The following is a 14691-nucleotide window of genomic DNA, read 5'->3' on the forward strand; positions in this document are numbered from 1 at the left end:
TCATATTTTCCAGTGGAAATTTTACATGCATGTCTGTAACAGGGTTCTCATTGAGACCCTGTTATTAAGGAAAAGGGGGGCAGCTGGAAATAATTACACCATGAAGAGGGTGGGCCCCTGGCCCTAAGAAGCCAATGGTGGCCAAACCCCAGAGGATAAAAAGGAGAGGAAGAAGAGGAAAGGGGCCTTCGGGCACCCGAGAGAGAAAGGAGGAGCTGCGAGAGAGATCCCCCCAGACAGAAGGATCTGGGAAGAGAGACCCTGGTGCAGGACCAGAGGGATCTCAGAACCCAGACTTCACCTTATCTTACCTTGACTCCACTGGAGCAGCGGTGAGTGCAGGGAGAAGCGGGGCCATGCTGCAGGCTGGAGCCACAGCTGGCTTTAAGGATCGGGGACGACACATTGAGCCAGAGGGGCAGGAGGAGGTATTACCCCCACCCAGACCCCTGAAGAGTATGGGTGACTCCAGGACCCCGAGAGAAAAGGGATACTGAGAGCTGAGCAAGCAAGTCCCAACCGTGGGAGAGCCGCAGAGCCTGCATGCTGAAGTCACATGACAAAAGACGACAAGCAGCGTTTGTAACAAGCCGCTAATTGGTCAATTAGTGGCAGGAATTGAACAAAAAGAAACCTTTCTTTTTTTCCCCTTTTTGCTTTCTTTCAATTACGGGGGGGGAGCGGGCTAGGACTCAGGCAAGACAGAGAAGCCCAGGGACTCCCTTCGCTGGGCAGGGGTTGAAGAAGAGACCCTGTGGACCTTGATTCTTCAATGCCGACACAAGAAAGTAGGCACACTACCACATTTACTGTCCCAAGTAAGGGGCCAGAGATCCTCTGCTGAGCACAGAGAGTGACCCAGCTGGAATTCAGGATTAACCCTTCGGACTGTGATTCACACCCCCCCTTAAAGGGGAATTTCCTGTTAAACTTGCAAACCACTGAATAAAAGCCAAAAGGAGAAAACCAAGTTATTCCAGCGTGGTGCTTCCTGTGGATACTTCCTCTGGTAACAATCACTTCCTCCCTATTTTATTTCTTTAAGATCCAAGTCGTGGCAGGCAGGAAACCCGAGGCTAGAGGGGGTACTCCATGGACATGGTGACAATGTCCTTTGTCCATATAACTGTTTTTAAGACATTTACAGTGCTGTTGACACAGCTGTTCAAATGTATTTGTGAGGAAGTGCATTACCCCTACAAGTGACACATTCAAGCCTGTAACCAAAACAGCCCTAGCACATCAAAGAAGGCTCTCTGGTTTTTCCCAGGGCTGGGCAACATGTATAGGAAAAAGAAGCCAAGCAAGAGACAGTGGGCCAGAAGCTACAGGCAGCCAGCATTCTCTTTTACTTCCTTGGTACCATATGGAAACATTCCAAGAAAAGGGGAACATAAAAAAAGTTCCTTTTAAGAAGGCCTTCAGAAAGAAATGGTGCCAAAAAAATCCATAAAACCTGAATCTCAGCCTCACTTCAGCAAAAAAAGCCTTGGAAGTCTGGTGTGGCTTGACACCCAGAACTCAAGAGGGTGACTATTCCTGCAGCAGCCTGGAATAAGGCTGCTAAATACTGAATGACCACATTTCCATTTTCTCTCAAGCAAACATTCATTCACATAGTTGGTAATTGCAAGATGTCTGCATACTTGGGGATGGGAGTGTAATTTTGACACATCATCTTCATCATCATCATCATTATCAATTTTGTTGTACTGCTCTGAAGGGCTGAAAATGATTGGAAAAGGGTTCAGTAGGTCATATGAGAAATCTCAGGATTCTTGCAGGATCTCAGAGAATAAATAAAGCTTTCCATAAACTGACAGAAAAGAGTTGATCCCATGTTCAGCACAACTGGGGAAGCTGAACTAGAGCTTTATGGACATATTTGGTGCCTTAGCCTGTTTCCTACATTCAGCTGGGATAAAATATTTTTCACATCAAGTGGTTCTGTAAGCTATAGCTTGCATGGATTATAGCCGAGTAATTTAAAGTAGATGTCAATAAAGGCTCACATATGTGTGTTTCAAAACAAGTTCACCATTTTAACAGTTGGATTAATGAATAGTAGCACAACTAGGGTGGGATGAGTGGGATACCAGCCCCAGGCACCAATTTAGAGAAGGTACCAGAATAGTGACCTTCAGGGACCCCACATGACACCAGCAGGAGCAAGTGTGAGGGGAGCCTGCACTATGGCAGCAGCAGCTTTGAACATCTCCCTTTCCTGCCTCTGCTGAGGTTGCTGAAAATGCTAGTTACACCTCTGTTAATGAATAATGCAAAGATTTTCTTTAAGGATCAAAGTCAAAGTCCACTGAACAGAAAGGGAATCTTTCCATCAGCTTCAGTAGGTTTTGGATCTGGCCCCAAGACTACACTGTATTACATCTTATACTGTAAGCAGCAGAAGTGTTAATTGGCTTAATGGAACAGTTATACCTGAAGGTGAAAAAAAATCTCTGCCTGTCCTTCACCTGCTGTGACTTGCCACTACAGGATTGGTGAGTAAGGGCAAGACTAAAGAAGCTAAGAGCAGGACCAGTTAACTGGTTGAGCTCTGAGGAGCCCGATCCTTTTTTTCTATGGAGCCCACTCCCTGTGCCACCCCTTCCTGGGCTGCTGCCTGGCTGGGTGCCACCTGATCTCCAAAAATGATTGGACCCCTTGGAGCTTACTTGGCAGCTAGATGACTGGCAGTGGTGTGGTGGGGATAAGCTCCAGGGGAAAAAAATGAATTGGTCGCTTAGGACCCAGACACATGCCTCAGTGGCCCATCCCGGCATCCCCTCCCCTCTACCACAGGCTCACTGCTTCTGCTGGGCAGAGTCAATGCTGCAGCCCTGGAGCTTACTTGTTCTGCTCAGGCCCAGTGGTCTGGGAGCGTGCCTGGGGCAGGGGGGTGTGGGGAACAGGGACAGAACTTCTTGCCCCCCACTGGGGCAACCCCAGCACTGAGTCCCATCCTCCATTCCCAGAGCTGCCCAGCTGCTATGGTAAGTTCAGGCGCTGCAACTGTGGCCGCTGTTAGGTGAGCCAGGTAAGGAGAGCTGACAGTCAGACCCTGAACAGCCCAGTGGAACCAGCTTTGGGGTGTCATGTTGCAGCTGCTAAGCTCCATTCTGCTCCAGCTGTCCATTTTGGAACCAAGAGTTCTAGTTTTTTGTGTCTTTTTGTCTCAGACCAACACGGCTACCAAGTACATCCCTGAAACATGGAAGATGCTGAACTTTAGCTGATTTTGGATTTTAAACTTAATTGCAGAACAACAAGGAAGTTTTTTTTTTATCTCCCTGCCTGCCATCTGACACCTCCAGGGAAGGAATTCTACCTGATCAACGCATCAAAGAGCTACTCAACACAGCTCACAAAGACACTCTCATGGACCCAGAGGGACAGACTTCCATCTTCAGCTCCCTCTGTGTAAAAATTGTGTTTATTTCCTATCTATGGGGACTTCTTACCATCTTGTACCATCTACACTTTTCCCAGAGCCTGATGAAGAGACTTTGATCCTGAAAGCTTGCAGAAAAGGACAATTTTCTTTCCATTTTCCAGTTGGTCTAATAAAAAGTATCATTTTGGAACCAAGAGTTTTACTTTTTTGTATGTCTTTTTGTCTCAGACCAACACAGCTACCAAGTATACCCCTTAAACCACTTATAGGTGTTAATCTGCAGCCAATCCGGGGGTTAAGAGCTCCAGAAATTGCCTAAAATTATCATGTAACAAGGCCCAAAAAAGACTTCAACGTTCAAAGTTCTCAAGTTGAGCAAAAAATTAATCCATGGACAATGAAACAAAAAATATGGCCCTTTCCTTTTTGATGTTCATCTTAATTTAATTGAAGAGCATGCACCTAATATTCAATTGAAAATTTTGTAAAAAACTGTAACCTTGCTAACTAAATTTACACTTAACTTTCTTGGCTGCTTTGAAAATCCCATCCTAAACCTACTTCTCCAACAAAGATTACTTTTAAGTTATTTTTATTGACATTTCTTTTCTTTATTGTCCTTAGAGTACAGTCTGTTTGGGGAATCAGGCAGAGCTCAAACAGCTTAGTCTTTAAATATACACAGATTGGGGGGTGGGGGGGGAGGGAGGGGACCTTTCATAAGATGTCTGTCTAAATCCAAAGCTTGCAAGGAACTTGGATGCATAATTCATCAAAGCTAAGCTGCTTAATTCAAAATCTCAGACACAAAAGAAAAAAGAAGCCTCATCTTTTCAGGTATTTTGATGGCCCCCTATCAAGATAGTGTATGAATACCTCATATCCTTTATGATCTGTTTCTCAGTAAGATAGAGAATAGTATTATTGTTATTTTACTGGTGGACAAGCCCCGCCCCCAAAAGACCAAGAACCAAAGGGCTGGGTGGGGCTAGCCTCCACCCTTTGCATGGAGCGGGGTGGGGTGAAGAGCCTCCCAGACCTGACTGAAATCTGCATTCTGCAGCTCTGGCAAGACTTTGGGGGTGAAGCCTCTGAAGTGAATAAAAGGAGCTGTGTTCCCAGCACATGGAGAGATGTGTTGGGGGAAGGAGAAGAAGGAAGAGGGGGCAGAGAAGAGCTGGGAAGAGCTGCCCAGTGAGTGGACCCAGCACCCTGAAGACTTCCTCACCAGGACCGACGTTTCAGTGTGTAGTACAGCGCAGCACAGTATATGAAGCTCAGACCCTGGGAGCCACTTGAGGCAGCTTGGGTCTGCAACCATTGGCAAGTGACCAGGGTATGGTGCAGAGATTGCTGCAAGAAGGATCCGGAAGTGGATCTCAACTTGGCAAGCTGTTTTCAGACAGCTTGAGTCCGCATTCCCTGGCACACAGCCAGGTAGTTGACACAGGCAGTGTCAGCCCCCAGGGGCCCAAGAGCTGATCGAGACCCGGTGCTGCACACGGCAGCCTGGACCTCCAACCTTTGGCAGAAGGACAAGCCCTGCAGTGCATGTAACGGTGTATGGAGCCATGAGGCTGCTACAGAGTGGGAGAGAGCCTGGACAGTGGAGGGCCACCCCTGCCTTGAGGAGGCCCCCAAACTGGGACAGTCAGAGGTAGCTCCAGCCTTGCCAGGAGTTGTGAGTTGTTGGGAAAAGGGGGTTTCCCCCAGGGGAGGGAACCCTTGGGAGGGAACCAACAAAGGCCCCTGCAGGGTAAGAGGTGTCTGACAGTCCACAAGAGATAGGAAGGCCTAGGCATTGTTCCTCTTCCCAGCAAGGCACACCAGTGCTCAAAGTTGAAAGGGGGAGCTCAGGTATACCCACACCACTGGCACCTCTAAGGGGGTGAGAACACCTTATATGTTGTTATATGTTGGGTTATTATGATCAAACTCTCCATGATGCATAAGAGTCTAACCTTTACCTATTGATTCCAGGTAAATGTCCTTCATAAATAGTCAATAGTTACCTGTTGTTAGCTTGTGTTTGAATATTGTTGTTCCTACCTGTGCTTACCTGTTCCAGGACCCAATTACTCACCTGTGCTGAGTGTTGATTGTTTGCCTTTACCTTCATTTTCCTGTGCTAGGACTGGTCACTTACCTGTGGGGACTCGATAGCCACTGGTGGTGGTACCATTTCCTGGCCACTGTTTGTTGAATGTAGTTGTAAAATCATATTGTAAATATTTACTATTCATTTAAGGGTCTCATCTATATTTATGTGCATATATTAATAAACTTGTACACAGTTACATGTCCTGGCCTGGCCGTATGGAGAATTAGAGGGAACTGATCCAGAGGCAACCAGATCCCTATCACAGCAAAACTGCCTGACCACCTATCCCTTCCATTTGAGGATGGGGCACACATCAGTGCACCCCCACCCCTCACCGCCAGTGGCTACCTTGCTTTGGAGGCATCTAAAAGTCCATAACTGACATAAACATTCTCAAAATGTCCAGGGTTCTGCTTTTTTCACACAGCAAGGACTGCCCTGTGCTTCCCTGAGCAGTTCAGCATCTACCTACTGTGTGTGCCCCAGCGTAATCCAGAAATTAGGCAGAGCAGGATTTAGGTAGGTAGGTTTTGCTCATGGGCATGCTTAACACACAACAGCATCAGGTCCCTAACAAAAATCCATTGTAGCTACTCTCATCTTAAAATGAGGGGGGCTGGTAATGCCTGTCAGGATCCCTAAAAAAAATTTTGAGGTGTTTGTGAGGTGTCATGCATGTTTTCTTGAGTCTGACTGATGGCCTGTGTGGTCTCGACAGCTAGGAGGCATTAAGATGCACTCAGCCATATAATCCATGTTTCTATGAACTGTAGTACACGATATTAAATCCATTTCTGATATGTTATGGTAAGGCTAGGATTGCATAATATAAAATGATTCCCAAGTGTCACTGCTTAAACACTGAGTTTCTTTCACACCTGGAATAGGCTGAAAGCCTAAAGAGCTGAAAAGAAGTAATCACTGAGAACTAGCATCTGACAGGTGTTTGTTTACTCAAACAGGCTCTGAAGACTTGATTAAGGCACTTGAGACAGGACCTTCCAGACAGTGATGAATTTATATTTTAAGAGACTCATAAGACCTGGCTATTCAGCTTATTCAGGGAAAGATATTTCTCACTGGGGATATTACATGAGAAAAAAATATCTTTGGGATATACCTGAAAGAACGCAATACCAATATTCTCCTGGTCATAATTAGTTTAGGAAAGACTTTGTAGGGGTTGGAAGTTACATACATGGTGTGAGCTCTTCAAGAATCCAATGGGTGATGTATATGATTCAGATTCAGCAAGAAGGGAGTACACTCCCACTCACCCTAGATAATAACTTAGTGGATGGAACACTCTTCTGGGACATGTGGGCTTGAACTCCTCAGCCTAAGGAGAACCCAGAACTCAGATCTCCAGCTTTCTAGGTGATTACTATAGTGACTAGTCTATCATGTAGAAAATGTGCATCACCATACCTAGCTGTATTATGAATGGAAAAGTGGAAAACAGTGCAAGAACTCAGGATCCTGAATGTATGAATTTTCCAGTTGACAGTCCTGACTTGGGTATCTCAGATTTAGAAAGGGGTGGGAGTTTAGACAGTCTTCTGTACTTAGTGTCTTCTGCTGCTTACCTCTAAGCCAGCTCCCTGCTCAACATACCAGATTTTTGGATCACCTTTCTGAGAGATCTAATTTTCCTCCCACCTTGTATGAGGAACCTAACTCTGGGTTGTGTATTCTAGTTTGTGAGCCAGATATCTAAAAGGGAAGGTGTTCCAGTACCTACCTGGCAGATGCCTAAGTCCTTCATTGGTTCTAACCTCATGTGACCTGTCCTTGAAATTGCACAGGAAGCTTTTGAACTCAGGCCCATTCTAGTGTCTAATCTGTAACATTATCCTACCTCATATTAAAATAAAAGAAACCATGAACAGACATCCCTAAACTTGTGATTAAAGAGTTTTTCTTTGTAATTAAGTGAACTGCATTTGCTATATCTATAATGATAAACAACAAATTAAATCAACCTCTAGGTGCTTAAAATATGCATGCATCTAAGTATTTTCTTTTTCGTTTTGTACTTAAAATTAGAAGGGATCATTTATAATAAAGTACAAATTCTGAGCAAGTATATTTACTTACTTCACTATAGTACTGAAATCACTAGGGTTATTCATGAAGTAAATAACCACTCAAAAAGCTAGGAAGCATTTAAACAACAGGGTCTGAGGGAGCTAAGGGAGTCAAAATTTAGTTATAATGCCTCAAAAATCAAGAGAGAAAGATGAGCTGAGTCAAAATGATTCCATCACCCCTTTCACCGAATCTCTGGAAGCCACTTTGTGCAAAAAAACCCTTCAGTCAGGATTGCAAGTGTTAGGAGGGAGTAACATTACTCGGAATGCTAACAAAGCTATAGAAATGCATATGAAATCAATGGTCCAAGTTTTTTACTGGATATAAATTGAAATGGATCCATTGGCCTCACTGCCACCATTTTGGGCCAGAATTTGTCCCTTAGGGCATTTTTATATGAGCTGTGAAGGCAGGGGCAGAGGCCCAAGACCTGATCTAATTAAAGTGCCACTGTCTCATTTATCAGCGTCTCTGCACTTCAAAATGGCATCGGGGGTGTTTGAACTAAAACTCATTTGACAAGCTTTAGTTAAAGTGCCCTTACTGCCATTTTGAAGTGAGGGAGTGCTGATACATGAGACATGAGAAGATGCTGGAGCACAGTACTTACTTGATTAACTGAGTCTGTTCTGATGCACTGTGTGTAACAGAGCATCAGAGCAGCCCTACAGCATGTGTCTACAGGCACCTTTGATGTTTTAAGTTCTACTTTTTCCTCTTATAGCTTTCTGTATAATAGGAAATGGCATAACTAGTGAATGGAGAACCCTGATGGTGTTCCACTGGACAAACATAAATTCTGCTTAGCATGGCACATTTAATTAGTGCCATGAGTGAAAAATCCCTAGTTTTCTGAGCACTGATTCTTTTACTAGCAAAGCTGATGAACAAATATTAGAGGAAAAAGAAATAAAGAACAAACAAAAATAATATCTACCAAGTAATTTTTTTCAATGTAATGTACCTTACTTTTTTCAGACTTCAACAAAGGAAATTTTCTCCAATTTGGCTTAATAACTCATCTATAGAGTTTCTCAATTATGAGATTCTCCAGGACATATTAACTCATGCAGACATAGATCTTGATCAGGTAGACAAAGATTGCTAGACAGTCACATTTGGTGCAAATCAGTTAGTTAACTTCAGTAGAGGATCTGCTGCAAAGACAGTATTTCCAAAATACACAAACTACTTAGTTGATGGAAGCCAATCATTCATACATCTCACATTTACTTTCTTAGGAATTCATATGAATAAATACTATCTCTTCCACGTCTCTGCAGTATATAACTACGATTTCTATTTAATTAACCACAATGACCATGATCAAGTTGGTAAAGGATCTCAAGGATAAGCTAGTCCAGGGCTGTTCAGATCTGGTGAGGCTGTAGACCCCAGATAACACCAGCATGTGTAGGGGTGGGCCCCTAGAACCCCATCACTGCACGGGCTGCTCCAGCAGCATGAAGACCCCCATCTCAGCTATGCAGGCTACATTTGCAGGACATGGACCACTTCTCCCCTGCCCCAGCCTTTCCCCCTTGCACAGCAGTGGGAGAGGTGGCTGCCCAGGCCCATGCCCTATCTATTAACTGCTTGCAGACCCCATGTAGACTGTGGGTGACATTCTGGCCCTTTGTGGGCCACATGTGGCCACATTGGGCACATTGGGCAGCCCCAATCTAGTCCAACCCCCTGCACAGAAAAATGATGTCCTGTTCCTAAGCCATACCAAACATACATACTTTCTGAAAACCACAACTTCCCTAGGCACATTTCCAGACCCATTTCATTGTCACTTCCAGTAACTTCATTGGTGTCAAAGGTCATGTGACATCACTTCCTGATGTGATACCACTTCCTGTGAGGTCTTTGAATATGGCTCACTGGTCCACTGGTTGAAAAAATGTTTGTGATCCGGCCCCACATTCAAAAAGTTTGGACACCCCTGCCCTACATCAATCATTCTCCACAGCTACTGAGGACACAGATTCATAGATGCTAGGTTGGAAGGGACCTCAACAGATCATCGAGTTCAACTCCCTGCCAGTGGCAGGAAAGAGTGCTGGGGTCAGATGACCCCAGCCAGATGCCTATCCAGCCTTCTCTTAAAGACCCCCAAGGTAGGGGAGAGCTCTACCACCCTCGGAAGCCCATTCCAAATTCTGGCAACCCTCACCATGAAGAAGTTCTTCCTGATGTCCAGCCAAAATCTGATCTCTGTCAGTTTGTGACCATTGTTTCTTGTTACCCCAAGAGGTGCCCTGGTGAACAGAGGATCTCCGGTTTCTTACTGCGCCCTGCTAATGAATTTGTAGGCAGCCACAAGAACACCTCTCAGCTTTCTCTTGCAGAGGTTGAAGAGACCAAGGTCCCTTAGTTTCTCCTCATAGGGCGTGGTCAGCAAACCTTTAACCATACACGTGGCCCTCCTCTGGACCCTCTCGAGGTTATCTACATCCTTCTTAATGTATGGTGCCCAAAACCCGACACAGTACTCCAACTGCAGTCTGGCCAATGTTGCATAGAGGGGAAGTATCACCTCCTTGGTTCTGTTTGTCATGCATCTGCTAATGCATGATAAGGTGCGGTTAGCTTTGTTGATGATTTCATCACACTGATGACTTGTGTTCATCCGGGAGTCCACTATGACTCTGAGATCTCTTTCCACTTCTGTGCTGCTGAGAGGGTCACTCCCCAGGCAGTAAGTGTGTTGGATATTTTTACACCCTCGGTGCAGCACTCTGCATTTGTCCTTGTTCAACTGCATCCTATTGTGTTCTGCCCACTTTTTCAATCTGTCCAGGTCCACCTACAATTGTTTCCTACCCTCCAGTGTGTTCACTTCATCTCACAATTTAGTATCATCCATAAACTTGGATAGAGTACACTTCACACCCACATCCAAGTCGCTGATGAAGACATTGAAGAGTACAGGTCCAAGGACCGAGCCTTACGGGACCCCACTGCCCACATCCTTCTAGGTCAATACCGACCTGTCCACCAACACTCTCTGGGTGTGACCCCCAAGTCATTTTGCCACCCACTGGACTGTGCAATCATCTAAGTCTCAGCCTCTTAATTTATTTATGAGAATGGGATGAGATATCATATTGAAGACTTTCCTAAAATCCAAGTAAACAACATCTACCTCTACTCCTGCATTTAAGCGTTTTTTGACCTGGTCATAAAAAGAAACCAGATTAGTCAGGCATGATCTACCTGCTATGAATCCATGTTGGTTGCTCTGCTGCATTATTTTTTCCGCTGGACTCACACAAATATAATCCTTAGTAATTTTTTCAAAGAGTTTTCCAAGGATAGAGGCGAGACTAACTGGCCTATAATTACTTGGATCCTCCTTCCTCCACTTCTTGAAAATAGGGACCACATTAGCCCTTTTCCGGTCCTCTAGCAGAATTCTGTGTTTTGGTAGTTGTACTGGTTGCACCTGTGGATCTATTTTTAACTTCAGTTTGCCTTCAAAGCATCCAGTGCCCTGGAATATGTCTCCATATCTTAACAGAATGTTAGGCAGTGTTCTTAACAGGGGGTCAAGAACTTAACAACCGTTCTTGCTCTTCTGTGACCTGGAGGATGTTGTTGTGTTGCAATGTAATTAAATGCATGGCTTGTGCTGCCCAGCTGCCCAGCAGTGGATGGGTGTCCGCCCTGTCAATCACTATAAATTCCAGGCAGTACTGTTTCTTGTTGCATGGATTTCTTATAGTCAGCCGGCACTTTCCCAGTGGCCTCATAGTTGTTCTGTTATACATTAACAGCACTTGGTGACATTTTTCCATTCTGATGCTGCTACTCAATAGATTCACAGGAAGGACACTGCAAGTGGCTCCACAATCCACCTGGAATCTCATAGGTTTTTGCTCTAGCATCATTCCTGCAAATATGGCCAAGTTGTTACCTGTTTTTTTCCTGTGATGTGTGTATCCTGTAAGTCTGTGAATCTGTCAAATTTACACTGAAAGATTCCTCCTGATCTGTAGTCTCCTGCTTGCTCATCACTGCATGGACTGGGTTTTTTTTTTCTATTTTGGTGGCTATGACACTGACCCCTGAAATGACTCTGTTTTCCATATTTTTTGCACCCTTTTCTATAGGCTGGGCATTTGTCCTTCTGCCTTTCATGTAGCTTCCCACAGTACATGCACAGAATCATATTGTTGACGTTTGCAATTGGCCTGTCAGGTTCCTGCTTTCCAGAGTCCTTTAGGTTGAGCCTGTGAACCTGCTCTGTACATGTGGCTGTGAATATCATTTTGATCCTTTGTTAAAATAATTCTGCTGCTCTTGCAATTTTGTGACATTTTTCCAGGGTTAGATCTACCTCTCTTAGTAGTCTCTCCCTCAGGGCAGATTCCCAGGTACCATACACAATCCTGTCCCTGATTAGGGAGTCTTTTACATCTCCAAAGTTACATGAGGATGCCAGGGTTTTCAGTGCTGTGATATAGGCCTCTATTCCTTCCTCTTCCTCTTGGTTTCGGGTGAAAAACTGATCTCTCTCTACAGTCTCATTTTTCCTGGGGTCACAGTATGCATCAAACGCTTCTATTAATTGTTTTAGTGTCAGAGTTCCCTGTCATCAGTGTCACACTTACTTCACAGCCTTTTCCCCACACTAGATAGTAAAACAGCTTTACCTTCATTTTCTCTACTTTATCAGTCATGGTTAATTCTGTATGCAAACTGAATTCTTGCTTCCATTGTTTCCATGTCTGTGCCAGGCTCTTTGTGTTGAAATCCAGCTGTCCTGGGGGCTTCAGTCCCTCCATGCTTCTTGCAATCTGTTTTAATCACTGCTGGGGCCCAGGTCTCTCTCTTGTCTTGGGCTTCCTCACAGACTTTCTGCTGCCACCATGTTTCATGTGACCCTGTATGGGTAATCAAGGAACAGCTCCCTACTTAATATAAACAGTGTCTTTATTAAAGTAGTTTCTTACAAAGCTGTTACAGGGCCTACTGTTCTCCCCCAGCCTCTCAAACTCTCTCGTTTTTCCTGTCTCCTCCCCCTCACTTCCTGTTCCTCCTTTGGACTTCTCCTTTCTGCTGCCGCTGGTTTTGCCTCCGAGATCCATACATATTGTTACACACACTAAGGGGTCAAGCTGCAGGAAAGAATGCTGCCATTTCACATTGGAAAGTCCATCCTCTCATATATTATTTCCATAGAAAGTGCTCATGGCTGGCAGGGGAGTTGCCAGAGAAACAGAGCTGGAGGATTACTCCTACAAACAGGATAGAGAAAGAGGAAATTAAGGATTAGTGAATGCTACTTAATCCTCTATCTGCACTGACAGTGGTTGGCCACAATGTTATTACTTGAGAGAGCCCTGCTGTGTGCACAAGCAGGAGGCTGCAAGACCCTGGCTGGAATTGTTCCAAGGGCCTTTAACTTCTATGCTTTGTCCTGACCATGCCTAACACCTCCTAATGGTTCAGCAGCTTAAAAAGAAGGAAAGACTGGCTCAGCTGATACACTTCAAAAAGTCATGACCCTAGAATGTTTTTTTCTCTCAGGTTTCATGCCTTTACATACTCAGAATAATTTTTCCCCTGTGCAGAAGATCAGCAGAAAGTCTACACACCAGTGAGGTCCTTCTGCTAAGTCCAAAAAATTGAGCTTAACTGATCAACCATCATTTATAAAAGTGATGAGTTTCTCCCTGAAGGATTATAGGAGTAACACTTTCCCAGATACAGCTAAGTGATTATTTATCATCAGATGTATAATAAAATTAAAAGGATTTACCCAGTGCTCTGATATAGATAGAAAAATTAGAGAGCTCTAAAAGACCAGGCCACTCATTTTCCTCCCAATTCTTATTTCTCTTTCTAAGGAATGATATAACAGTTAAAACCCTAGTACAGGATGGCCTATCTATCCTAGGCAGGGAAATTGTATTTAAATTCTGGTACCAAAAGCCATTTTTAAATTTGTTTTTTTTTAGCTACTGCATCTTAAACCTTCACACAGATAGGGCTGTACTTACTAAGTTGCAATCCAGAATTTACTAAGTCCAGAATTTACTAAATAATTTTAAATTTGATAACATTAAAAGGCAAACCAAGAATGAACACCACTCCACACTTTGCACATTTCTCTCTAAAGATAAATGTTAGGGTAACAAACAGTTTTTGTATAGCTACTTTGTGTAAAAGTCTAAGATTAAATTTGCTCTTGCATGCAAGAACTGCCCTATGCAGAGTTTTGTACTGGTATAATTGTGTCAGTGGTATATGTGTATGTTAGGGGTATGCTTTCTTTTTTTGTATAGATGTATCTTATGTCCTAATATGTAGACATAGTTAGACCATTTTAAAGTTGCCTTATACCAGTGTATTTTGTTTTCTCAATCCAGTGCAGGAAGAAGGAATACTAGTACAAAGCTCCTTTAATCAACATAACTGTCCACTCTTGGGGGATTGTATTGGTTTAACCAGTCTGGTATAGTTAAAGCAGAATACTTTGTATGTATAGACAAGACCCCAGCAGCAATCATTCAGCACATTTGTATGAATAAGCCATTAGAGAGATCATTAACTACCTCACTGGTTGTTTGGATTTTATGCTGCTCCCCCTGGCATCATGCTGAGTTAGAGTAGTCTAGGAATTCATCTAATTTATGTCAGTGGCAAGTAGTCCTGAAGAGACCTGCAACCCTGCTCCTGCTCTCATATAAGACAATGGCAAAACTCCTACTGAGTTTTGCCATTAGTTTTATTAATCCCTAACCCTAGTTGAAAATAGGTGATTTGAAACATCATCCTTTTCTTTACTCCCCCTTCCTTACCCTGATCCCAGACTGAGATAAGGTATAGGGAAGGTAGTTATTTCAGAACCTAGCTCTCTAGCTTTACATCAGGTTAAGAGTTCCTTCATGCTCCACAGAAATATGCAAATAACTAGTTAGAGTCAGAATGTCTCAGCAGTGCAAAGGAGCTAGTGCAGGCATAAGAATCTTGTCCATGAGGGACCAGATACTATTCCACCTGTTTCATACTTAAGTGGGCATAGGCTCCCAAGTATGATCATATTGCACTTTGTATGAGAACCTAAAAAACCATTAACAGACCACCACCTGGA

At 43.9% G+C, this 14691-nt stretch overlaps 1 protein-coding gene across 1 annotated transcript in view; it reads right to left on the minus strand.

Annotated features, from left to right (window-relative positions):
* The window catches only part of SHISAL1 (shisa like 1), a 125911-nt gene that overhangs the window by 20031 nt on the left and 91189 nt on the right, over positions 1-14691 (minus strand). The window lies entirely within an intron of this gene.

Source organism: Crocodylus siamensis, chromosome 4 (genome assembly GCF_052110815.1).
Source record: "Crocodylus siamensis isolate JL-2025a chromosome 4, ASM5211081v1, whole genome shotgun sequence".
Lineage (NCBI taxonomy): Eukaryota > Metazoa > Chordata > Crocodylia > Crocodylidae > Crocodylus > Crocodylus siamensis.